The sequence below is a fragment of the Pseudophryne corroboree genome, chromosome 1 (genome assembly GCF_028390025.1).
Source record: "Pseudophryne corroboree isolate aPseCor3 chromosome 1, aPseCor3.hap2, whole genome shotgun sequence".
NCBI classification, from domain to species: domain Eukaryota; kingdom Metazoa; phylum Chordata; class Amphibia; order Anura; family Myobatrachidae; genus Pseudophryne; species Pseudophryne corroboree.
In genome coordinates, this window is record NC_086444.1 from 677,481,785 (window position 1) to 677,494,532 (window position 12,748).

The window sequence follows — 12,748 nt, forward strand, 5'->3', positions numbered from 1 at the left end:
GATGGATTCCTGTTTATCATAACAGTATGTGACATTCATTTTGATGGGGAGTCTAACATGTCTCGCACTTCCTGAGCGTGATTCTCAGGTATGTCTAAGAATACACCTTCAGGAGTGCAATAAATGACGCACCCCATTTTACACAATAAATCTCTTCCCAGGAGATTAGTCGGTGCCGATGCTGCCAGCAAAAAGGAATGCTTGGTATGCAAAGGCCCTATTGTAATCTCTGCTGGTTTGCTAACAGGGTAGTGCTGGACTACTCCCGTTACTCCCATGGCTGGAATTGTCTTACCAGTGGTTCTCATGCCCACTGTCGAATTTATCACTGATTTGGCCGCCCCCGTATCTACAAGGAAGTTTAATGATTTACCAGCTACATCAATTGTGACCTCGGGTTCACTTCCAAGGCTTGCAATCAATTTCACTGGCTGCAGATTACAGGTATGGCCACACCCCTATTGGGTATGGTGACCTCCCTGAATCGCGCTGGCACAACTACTTGAGAAGGGGGTAAATGGGAACTACCCGAGACTTGCCAGTCTCTTTTTGGGGGATACCTTTTTGTTTCCCCTGCATGTGGCTCATGACTCCGTCTCTGCGGTCCCTGATCCCAATTTCGTGTGTCATGTCGTTGTCTAGGGGGTTGATATGATTTTTGTGTGTTTTTCACTCTACAGTCTCGTGCAAAATGTCCCTCTCTATGACAGGAATAACAAGTTACCACATTTGACTTACCCACAGGGTTTGGGGATTTATACAAAGGTTGCCTTGTGGTCAGGGCCTGTATACTTACTGCCATTAACTTATCACTTTGTGACTCTCTGTGTCTGGTGATATTGCGATCATGATCAACAGCGGCCTCTCTCAAAGTAGCCACCGACAGACCTCGCCAACATGGTTGCGTGGTCTGTACTCTTGTCTTTAATGCTTCTTTTAAACCATCCATTAGCACAGATACTGCTACTTCTCTATGATTTACATTTGTCTTAATGTCTTCAATGCCTGTGTATTTAGCCATTTCTAGTAGTGCCCTATGAAAATACTCAGCAGCTGTTTCTGACTCTTTTTGTTTAATGGAGAAAATTTTGTTCCATTTAACTACAGCTGGAAAATACTCTTTTAACTGTAAATTTATCCTCTTTACATTATCTTGGTTGTACACATCCGTAAGGGGTACATCCTCATCTAATTTACAGTCAGCTAGAAATTGTGCTGAGTCGACATTGGAGGGTAAACATGCCCTCAGCAATATCTGCCAGTCTTTGTTATTGGGCTCTACCGTATTCCCTAGGTCTCTAATTTATTTCTGGCTAGCAACTAGATCTTTTCTAGGGTCAGGGAATTCAGACACTATTGCTCTTAATTCCATTCGGGAAAATGGGCAGTGCATGGCAATGTTTCTGACAGGAGTGACTCCTGAAGTATCCGTTTTCCCATTTGGCACTGCTATTACCCTAACGGTATTAAGTTTAATAACATCATTCTGAGTAGATTCTACAGCCTGTGGTGATATGGTTTCAGCATAGTGTATGGTGCCGTACTTACCCGTTGATACGACCTCACCTGTCCCTCCGCTAGGGGCCTTTGATACTAATCTTGGGGGTTGGGACGTGCCTACTGCTGTTTCTGATATGGTGGCTGCTAGAGAGAGCGCCGATATTGTTGCCGATTCGTCCTCTTGATCACACTCCTGGGGAAAGTTTAAAACAGGGTACAACTTGCACGGGTTAATACTTGCATTACTCATCTTATTCATATTATCCTTAACATTTATACAGTTACTAAGTGCCTGTTTATTACATATTAGTGCGTCATTCTCCGCAACCAACTTCTCTCCCGTTATGTAAGGTGGCGGTGGTGCCGTAGCTATCAGTTTCCTGATAGGGTTAGATCCCGCCGTCTGAGCCAATCCTCTCTGTATTTCACCCTCCTGTTGCCATAACTGTAAATAATCATAATGTTTGATCCGTCTCTTTGCTGATTTAATGAGACATATCCTTCTCCTTAGATTTAGTAACACATCTGGGCTAAAGCTGCCTACTCTTGTGAACTTCTCCCCGTCATGTACAGTCATTCTTTCCCATTCATCACATAAAACCTCTGTGTGTGAACCGTATTTTTCACACATTACATACCTTGCCGACCCGATTGGTCGGTTTACTGAATCAACCCGAACCGAGGTTGATCGCCCCCTACCTGAACAACTGGCCCCCATAACTTGCAGGTGTTGCTTTCACTACCTCTGACCTTCAATCAGGGTCTTCAGCGAACCCTTACAAAAACCAAGATGTTCAAGATAGGCCGATGGTGGCGGTTTACCGAGTACCCCACTCACTCCTCGCCCACGTTGGCCAGTACTGCAATCACTGTATCCAGAGCTGTTGTACCCAACCTGGGGCCCCTATGAACCTTTACTTACTGGGGCGTGTTGGACCTACCAGTCCCCAGCAAGTATCGGTTGTTGGATAGTCCCTGAGTGACCAGCAAACCTCCCTTAAAATAAAAAAAATTTCACAAATCACGTTAAAATGTACAAATAGCGTTTGACCCCTCTAGCGTACGCAAATGGTACTGGGTCAAATTACTAACTAATGCACACAATTACGTGCGGTACAATCGTTCGGCACATAAGCAACTAATCTTATGTGCGGAGCGACCAGTGGAATAGAAAATTGCGGCTGCGAATTCCTTCAGCCAGAGCTTTAATGGCCTATATGGGTTCTGCACCAACCCCCTGGGTTGTGCTCTTTTCTCTATAGCGGACTTCTTAGTCTGCTGTACCTGGACCTCCTGGTCTGTTCCGGACCTCCTGGTCTGTGCTACAGTGGACCTCCTGGTCTGCTATACTCTAATGCTCAAATTTATGTTTAACAAGGGATGCCTCCCCAGCCACCATGCACGTCACTTACATGTATGTACCTCACGAGAACTCGACTTCTTGTGGTTCAATCCAAAAATTGTAAAAACATATATATGCAAACACTCACTCACCACATGTACACTTTACTTTTATTTCTATTTCTGCGCAGAAATTTCTTTCCTTTAGACCAGATGAGTCGTAAATTTAGAGAAGGATCTATTAGTTTAAATTTCGGACACTAAAATTGACTTGCGCTATTTATCGCGTTGCCACCTTTTCGCCTGTTAAAATAATACTAGTGTGATTAAAATTATGTGGGCGTACCCGGACGCTCCGTTGCGTAATATACGCTGCGTGCGTCGGCCTTTACGTTGCGTACACTAGTCTAACCCTTTTGTTAGAAACACGTGTATGCCAGCCAGATATGTCCACAGAAATACAATTAACACGTTTATCAATGTAGATGGTCTTCAATCATCTACCGAGCACCACCCAGGTCTTTCCTTGTATCTTAGGCAAAGCTGTGTGCGTGCTTTACAAATTACCCCTTAATGTATTACTTTTACTCTTTAACTACTAATAGCAACAAATCTTTCTTAGCACGTTATCAATTGTAAAAATGGCAAAACAGGAGAGTGATATGTGAAAATACACGAATGAAAAGAAATGCCGATATATGCGTGCGTGCGTACGCAAGACAGAAATAAACAGTTTTAAAAGACACTAGCGTGTTGTTCTTACCTCCGGTTCCGGATTCCTTCAGCACCCTTTACTAAGCGAAGCAGACGCTGATCCAGTCAGCACTACGAGGAATATGACCTCCCACCCTTTGCTGATGGATAATGTCTGCTGAAATTACCTAGTGCAGATATGTGAAGGACGGACGAGCCGCCAATTGATAAAGCCAAATATTTATCTTACTTAAAACCCTCTAAAAGGTGAAAGAACACAGTACGCTGTTGGCGTATGGTATACCGTAAGGGTACGCACGTTGCGTAACAATCGCTTAGCCGTAGTCGAGACGCTTGAGCGTCACGTTCGCTCACGGCCAAGAGATCACAGGCAGGCACGCTATAGGCTGCCGACTAACGTAATGATATGCTACTAGCGTAGCGGACGCTTGGGACCACGAGGAGATCACAAGCGGCGCTGATGCTCACAATGTTAAACCTTTATAACTATACCATAAACAATGTATTTATGCAATAAACCTTGGTGCAGTGATAGGGTGTAAATGTAACACAGTGTAACCTTGTTAGTATGAGCGTATGTGACGCTCAGAGAACCCCTTAGCAATATAATAAACAGTCAAATACCGGTCTAAGGGTCTAACGCCTTTTAAGGAAATGAATGAACGTTCAAAAAGAATAATACATTACAAGTCATACACTACCAAAATAACATAGAATATCTAACCAAGTGACTACACATAAAATACAATAAAGGTACAATTACTATTAGAGGGGAAAGGAGAGAGAGAGTGAGAGAGAACGAGAGAGAATGGCTTATAACAATAGACAATATGGTTGCGGAGAAACTTACGCTCAAGGGAAACAATCGCATGCGCCTCTGGATATCCAGCTCCCGATTATCAGCAATGAGAACCGTTGAAGAGAATAGAGAGCTGGCCCAGGTCGGCTTGTCCTTTTATACCCTACACATAATACAGTACAATGGTCCCTATATTCTTATTGTTCATTGGACACAGGAATTCGTCTTCGCATTATAACAAAAGGTCATAGGTTGATTCATACAGGTGGGCTGTGACTATTTCCAACTGCTCAGGTGGGTGGGAAACTAGGTTTCCCGCCGCATGGATAATAAAGTGCAAATAATAGCAAATGTCCATAAACTTCTTATGTCCATAACTATTCGCACGAGCGATTAATCTGCTTCAAACCAACACCGGAATATTGCTAATTAAATACGCTTCCGATGGATACTAAACACCACTGTATAACCTCTGTCTGACCCTTCGTATCAAACAAAGAGGGATCTCTTTGTCTATGAACATGCTACATTAACTAAACTTTTCAGATTCTATCAAAGGGACCATAATCTACAAAATTCATTATATGGTTAAAATATGTAACGGTTGAGTCGCCCGCTAGACGCACATAAACTTTACCGTAAATGCGCACACCGTGCGCCTGCGGGTGCCCGCAGCGGCGAGTATGCGCACGCACGGCAGGGCTCATGAACGTGCAACAGGCACTCGCATGAGGTGCAAATATGGCAGTGTGTAGCGTGATATTTTTCTGACTTTGACAGTCCACCCTTTGGCAGTCACTAATAACTGCCACTTTCTAAAACATTTCAAAAAGAGAAAAATATATGTCATGTGTAAATACATTTCTATGATTGGGTAGGGGAGGAGAGGAGAAGGTAGGAAACGGGTATGACCGCAGTGCACCTCCCCACTTACAGAGCCCTTACCTTGTTCTTCTGTGCTCGATTCCCAACTTCCGCTGTCACCTTGCTTCCTTGTCAGTCTTGCAGCTTTTCGTCCGGTTTCACTTTCACTTTCCTGTACCTCGCGGTCACGTGACCTGTTCCTGTTCCTCAGCAGTCTTCAGCGCCGTGGGTGATGAATGTGTCCAGAAATAGAGAGCTCTGCTGTGTTGAATATGATCAAGGCAGTCTGTTTGAAACGGTGTCCTGTTAGCTCAGTGACACTTTCCCCCCCAGAGACACGACCGCACTCCTCGGATCTGGCCGGCGGCAGACGCCTGTCTACACGGGCGCCTTCCGCAGCCACAGACCGAGTCAGAGAGCGGCGAGTCCAGAGCCAATAATTACCTATCTCCTGCAACTCATCCCTCCCGCATAGCCACCTGGGGTACCCCTTCATTTGCTAGCACCGTCAGAAGATCACCTCACCCCCCCTCCCTCTCAAGACAGGATCAAGCTGCTGCAACAGACTCTTTGACCGTGACCCCCATATATTACTGAACGAGCTCCTCTGGGACTGTGTTGTATATACCCCTCCACACATTGTGGTAGAAGTTTGAGCACAATTAAACGAGGTGGGACGCCACACTCTATTGTACTGGACTGCGGACCAAAGTATACATATGTATAGAATTCTTTCATATACATATATACACTCTTTCATTAATGTATTAATTTTCTATTTTTTCACATCTTTTTCCATTTATTCTCTTTCTGTCATTTTGTTTTAGATTAAATACACTTATTCTTCATATATACAGTGTATACTTGTCATTTAGTATTACAACCATTACCACCACATATTCAGGCGCAATTGTGTACCCTTATGTTATAGAACCTGAATAAGACCCTTTGGCTGGGATATACTAAAGGGAAAAATGCTGTAAAACCCCCGTTTCGGGGGTTTTACAGCATTTTCATATGTACTAAGCCCCGGCTGCCACATTATCGTCCATGAGGGTATCGCCATTTTTGGATGGCAATACCCTATAGAAGACTACGGGCTTCTTAACACCGGCCGCTGCAACCTGCCGTCTCCGCCGCCCCCCCCCCCCCCTTCTCCCCGGCATACTTCTTATAAGGCAGGCCTGGTCCCGGATGTAATAGTCCTCCCCCCAAACAACACAGCTGGAGGTCCTTCCGGCTGCGGGGGTGGAGGAGGCGCACGGGACAGCCTGCTGCTGTTTCATGGCCAGGGAGGAGAAGGAGAGCCCAGGGAGGTGACCGAGACCACTTTGCCAGTGTATTTCATGGCCAGACCAGTGTTGGGCAAGGAAAAATACATGTGGGTCATATGCAATTGACCCTACTCTGCTGATTTCAGGTGTCAAATTTGTTGCCCGAGACTCGTTAACCCTTACAAATGTACAGCTACTTATTCATAATAAAAAATTATGGTGTTTAAGGTGCCCACTTTCCCAGCGTATTTCATGCTCTAACCAGTGTTGGGCAAGGCAAAATCCATGTGGGGCATATGCAACTGACCCAACTCTGTTGATGTCAGGTGTCAAATTTGTTGCCCGAGACTCGTTAACCCTTGCAAAACTACAGCTACTTATTCAAAATGGTAAATTATAGTGTATGTGCCCACTTTGCCAGTGTATTTCATGCCCAAACCAGCGTTGGTCAAGGCAAAGTACATGTGGGTCATATGAAAGGGACCCTCCTCTGCTGATTTCAGGTGTCAAATTTGTTGCCTAAAACTCATTAACCCTTGCAAAACTGAATGACCTGAATAAGAAGCTGGAGCTCGAATAAGAAGTGAATAAGAAGCTGGAGCTCGAATAGGAAGTGAATAAGAAGCTGGCCGAATAAGAAGCTAACTTCTAGATGTGAAATAGCTGGCTGAGCTTATGGAAAACTACTCGTGTAGTTGTGCAGCAGATTATTTCTCACATAGGTGTCGTGTCCTGTTAGCTTTGGGCTGATGAATATGTCATTAGCGATGGTGTAAGCACACCTTTGCCTTCTATAACATGTATCACACCCGGCGGGCATGACTGTGTACAATCAGCTCACGAGCCCCCAGCCCCATGTGTACTGTGTATATATCATGAGGCGGAGTGCCAGATTAGGCATGGCCAGAAAGTGGAGAGATGGGTGGGAGGGATGAGGGAGGCTCAGGGCTGACATATGAAGCCGCTGTAAACTGGAGCGCACTGCATACAGGACACAGAACACTGTATGACACTACAGGAAGCTACAGCTCAGCCGGCATCCTCCTCTTCTCCTGCAATCTCCTCTGTGACAGCTGCTGGTAAGCGTCCATCATGTTACATACTAATACACTGCTCTGCCATCTGGCTGCCTCTTTTACTGTAATGACTGTACAGATATGCTGAGCTGCTGACAGTGCCTCAGGCACACAGCTTCATGCACATGCTTCTATTAATGCAATGCTATAGAGCTGCACAGTGTACACCCACCGGGACTATGGGTCTCCAGGTCCAGGCAGCCTGGCGCTTCTGCATTCATTTCGGAGCCCAGTCCCCTCGCCGGCTCTACCCAAGCTGCAGCTGTTTCTGAAGGGATCCGGTCTGAAGATCGACAGTATCTAGGTCGACAATGTTTAGGTCGACCACTATAGGTCGACAGTCACTACTAGGTCGACATGGATGGAAGGTCGACAGGGTTTCTAGGTCGACATGTGCTAGGTCGACAGGTCTAAAGGTCGACGTGAGTTTTTCAAAAAATGTTTCTTTTTTTGAATTTTTTCATACTTAACGATCCACGTGGACTACGATTGGAACGGTAAAGTGTGCCGAGCGAAGCGAAGGCACCATGCGAGGGGACGCGGTGCACTAATTTGGGATCCCGGTCACTCTACGAAGAAAACGACACATAAAAAAAAAAACCTCATGTCGACCTTTAGACCTGTCGACCTAGCACATGTCGACCTAGAAACCCTGTCGACCTTCCATCCATGTCGACCTAGTGACTGTCGACCTATAGTGGTCGACCTAAACATTGTCGACCTAGATACTGTCGATTTGATGAACCACACCCGTTTCTGAGCGGTCCCTGTCCCTCCTACACCCCGTACTATCCAGGATCAGTCCCTGGGAGCACTGGTCCGCCATAGGAGAGGCGGGGACACTCTGGGATCTGTGGTACTACATGTTGCAAAGCAGTACAGGTTGAGTATCCCATATCCAAATATTCCGAAATACGGACTTTTTTGAGTGAGAGTGAGATAGTGAAACCTTTGTTTTTTGATGGCTCAATGTACACAAACTTTGTTTAATACACGAAGTTATTAAAAGTATTGTATTAAATGACCTTCAGGCTGTGTGTATAAGGTGTATATGACACATAAATGAATTGTGTGAATGTAGACACACTTTGTTTAATGCACAAAGTTACAAAAAATATTGTCGAAAATGACCTTCAGGCTGTGTGTATAAGATGTATATGAAACATAAATGCATTCTGTGCTTAGATTTAGGTCCCATCACCATGATATCTCATTATGGTATGCAATTATTCCAAAATACGGAAAAATCCCATATCCAAAATACCTCTGGTCCCAAGCATTTTGGATAAGGGATACTCAACCTGTACAATATATTACGTGTACCTATGTGAGCTGGGAAGCCTGTCCTGCATTGTATTGTAACTAAGTAAAACTCATGTGTTGTGCCCGGACTGTGCGTACAGTATGAGCTAGCTTCTAGGGACCCGCACAGCTGTGTATAATACATGTTCCCTTACCTGTGTGTAACATTTTAGCAAGTTTAACATTAACTTTTCTGGTGGTAATATTTATTCTTGCTATAGAAAACTGTCTACTAATCCTGCGAGCTGGAGTTCAGGTGACCTGTCATGTCACTGATAAGATAGTAGACATTTCGTTCATCTTTTGTATCCACTGCAATAAAACTCTTTGAACTCTAATCCATGTTTGCAACAATGTTGCAGCGCTGTACAAATCAGTTAACCCTAAAGTTGGAGTTTTATAGTAATGGGCCCTACACATTTGTCGATTCCGCTGCAGAGCTGCCCGACGGCGGATATGGCCGACGGGCGACCTGGTGGCGGGGGAGTGAAGTTTCTTCACTCCCCCCGTCACCCGGCTCTATATCAGTGCAGACAAATATGGACAAGATCGTCCATATTGGTCTGCATACACAAGCGACGGGGCACCAACGATGAACGAGCGCGGGGCTGCGCATCGTTCATTGCTGGTGCCTCCACACTGAAAGATATGAACGGTATCTCGTTCATATCTTTCAGTATTATCGCCCAGTGTGTAGGGCCCTTAACTCCTTTCCTGTCTTCTGGGATCAGAAACCTGAGTAAAGAATGCCTCATTTTATCATTTGGATGGGTATGCATGTGCATCAAGGAATGTTCAAGTATGTTGATTTTAACTCTGCCAAAGACGAGGAGCTAGTTATGTATAACATACCTGTATTATTTCTTCTAATGACTTGCCTCCAAAATTATTTAGTGACGTGCGGTGGGGTGAGGCAGAGCCTTTCCTGTCATACTAAGGTTTGTGCCAGAGTTTTAATTTAAGGGACATTTATTAGAGAGTGCAAAATGTGATCTTTCTGCAGGTAACATACTGTTTTTACATATGTTTTCATAAATATACTTGTTTTTTGGTCCAACATAGTGATATCAGGGGGAGGAGCTAGGCCAACTGGGGTGTTTATTTTTCTAAGGTATGTATTTATCAAAACATGGAGAGACCTACGGTGGAGGGAAATATAGCCATATCCAATCAGCTCCTGTCATTTTTCAAACACAACATGTAAAATGAGAGTTAAAAGCTGATTGGTAAGTGCTCTATATCACTCCACTCTCTGTGCTAAGATAAGTACCCTCTAGTCTACTCAAGTTGCCTTTAGGTTTTTGTAGAAAGTTTAACTACTGATTTTCTTACTCCATAACATTTTGATTCCTGAATACATATTCTAAATGTTGTTGTTTTTTCTGCACAGTTTAAACATGGCAGAAAAATTTAAGGTCGAAAGCCCAAAAGTGCAATATTTTAAGGATGTTATAGAAGCGGAGTATGATTATGCTACTACACAAGTCTATGAAGAAAACGGCGTTACCAAGGTAATGTAGCTATGACATATTAATATAAAACAAAAAAACCTCTTCAACAAGCTTTTTTCCTATGATGGTCTGTGTCTAGTCCATTTAGTATTTAAATTTGAGAATACTACAGATCTGAGACATGTCACTGGTCTGACAGACTACCTTGCATTAGGAGTTAGTCTTTTTAGCGCACAGACTACTCTTGCAACAGCCATAGGGGTCTATTTACTAATGGTGCCCATACACTTGTGCGATGCCCCACGACGCGACATCGGGGGGCATCGCACCGGCAGTTCAGGTGCCATGAAATCGCACCTGAACTGCAAAGTGATTACCATGCGATCATGCAATAGATCGCATGGTAATCACGTGATCGGCACGTCACCGCCGAGTGGGAGCCCATCGCACATCTCTTTAAAACCACATGCGATCGCACTGTGATGCGAGACATAGTAAGTGCAGCACATAATATTTTGAGACGTGACATTTGAGCGGCGTGCCTGCGCATCGCGTCTCGGTACCTAAAACGTGCTTACAATCCTTCGATTTTTCTCACAGATGAGGTCGAAATCGAAGGTTAGCACCGATTATCTCACAAGGGTATGGGCACCTTAAGCCTTGGATGGAGATAAAGGCCCTCATTCCGAGTTGATCGCTCGCTAGCTGCTTTTAGCAGCAGTGCAAACGCTAAGCCGCGCCCTCTGGGAGTGTATCTAAGTTTAGCAGAAGTGCGAACGAAAGGTTAGCAGAACAGTGCTGACATTTTTTCAAGCAGTTTCAGAATAGCTGCAGACCTACTCCTTCCTTGCGATCATTTCAGTCTGTTTAGTTCCTGCTTTGACGTCATAAACACGCCCTGCGTTCGGCCAGCCACTCCCCCGTTTCCCCAGGCACGCCTGCGTTTTTACCTGGCACGCCTGCGTTATTTAGCACACTCCCGTAAAACGGTCAGTTACCACCCAGAAACACCCACTTCCTGTCAATCACTCACCGATCAATAGAGCGACGTAAAAGAGTCGCAAGACCTTGTGTGAAACTGCATAGTTTTTTGTGAAAGTACGTCACGCGTGTGCACTGCGGCCCGTACGCATGCGCAAAAATGCAGATTTTTAGCCTGATCGCTGCGCTGCGAACAACGGCAGCTAGCGATCAACTCGGAATGACCCCCAAAGTCGCTGGAGATAAAGTACCAGCCAATCGGCTTCTAACTGCTATGCCACAGGCTGTGTTTGAAAAATGACAGTTAGGAGCCGATTGGCTGATACTTTATCTCCAGCTACTTTATCTCCATCCAAGGCTTAGTAAATAGACCCCTTAGTTTTCTGATTCACGTGTATTTATTGATTTTGTGCAAAAACAGCAATAACAAATAATAATAATAACTAAGTACAAGCCAGAGCCAACATAGACATATAGGAGTAGCATCCCAACAGTAAGAAACAGAGATTTAATGATACAGGCATGAATAAAGTCATAGGTAATTGAATATATCATGCTTAAAAACACTACATAGTAAATATAGGGGCAGATGTATGAAAGTGCGCTGTGGTTCCTGCTGACCACAGCGCACCTTAATGCAGCATTTTGCACTGCACCCAAATGTATGAACGGTGTGTTAACGTCGTATGCACTGGCCGCCGCGCGCCCCCGCCACTTACCGCTTCCCCGCTGTACTGAATGGGAGACGAAGAGCAGAAGCAATGTATGATTGCCTCTGCTGTCCCTTTTCGTCTGCTGAAGCCGCCGGTCCGGAACACCTCCCCCGGGCAGGCGATGTGAGGTTAAAGCTTGCTTGTTTTTTTGGTTTTTTTTGTGTGTACTTTAATTTCCCCCCTGAAAACGTTATTGTTCGTGGACAAAAACAATATTCATCTCACAGCAGTGTTCATCCAAAAGTTACTGTACTTAAGTGTCTGCTGTCAGATACTTGTAATTGCCTCTGACACATCATTATATTTGTGTTATTATACCTACATTTTTGCTTCTGTGTGTATGTGTATATTAATGTCAGTTGTAAAGCTATTACTCCCACTACCAGCGCCCCACTCGCCAGAGGCCCGCCCGCGCCTACTGCTCCCTGAGGCAGCCCTTCCTCACACATCTGGTGCCGGCGAGCAGCCAGCCTATTTGCGTATGCGCCTCGAGCTGCCAGCGCAAGCAGGGAGAAGGGGAAAAGGCGCACATGCGCAGATAGACACTGGGAGCGAGACCAGGCCAGCCGATGTGGAAGGTGCGCTATCGCGGGACAGGTAAAATAATACCCTTCCACATCGGCGGCCACACTGTTGATATATTGCGGCACAGGGTCCGGCCGTATCACCACGATAATGTGGTGATACGGCCCCAGGCACCTAATGTCCATTTTTCATACATCTGCGCCATAGT

At 45.0% G+C, this 12,748-nt stretch overlaps 1 protein-coding gene across 1 annotated transcript in view; it reads left to right on the top strand.

The window, feature by feature from the left end:
• Positions 1–7,478: 7,478 nt before the first annotated feature.
• ISYNA1 (inositol-3-phosphate synthase 1) overlaps positions 7,479–12,748 on the top strand; it is a 64,377-nt gene continuing 59,107 nt past the window's right edge. Inside the window, exons 1-2 of the mRNA XM_063914740.1 lie at positions 7,479–7,571; positions 10,261–10,381. The gene's annotated coding sequence lies outside the window, so the exon portion shown is untranslated. The remainder of the gene's footprint in view (positions 7,572–10,260; positions 10,382–12,748) is intronic.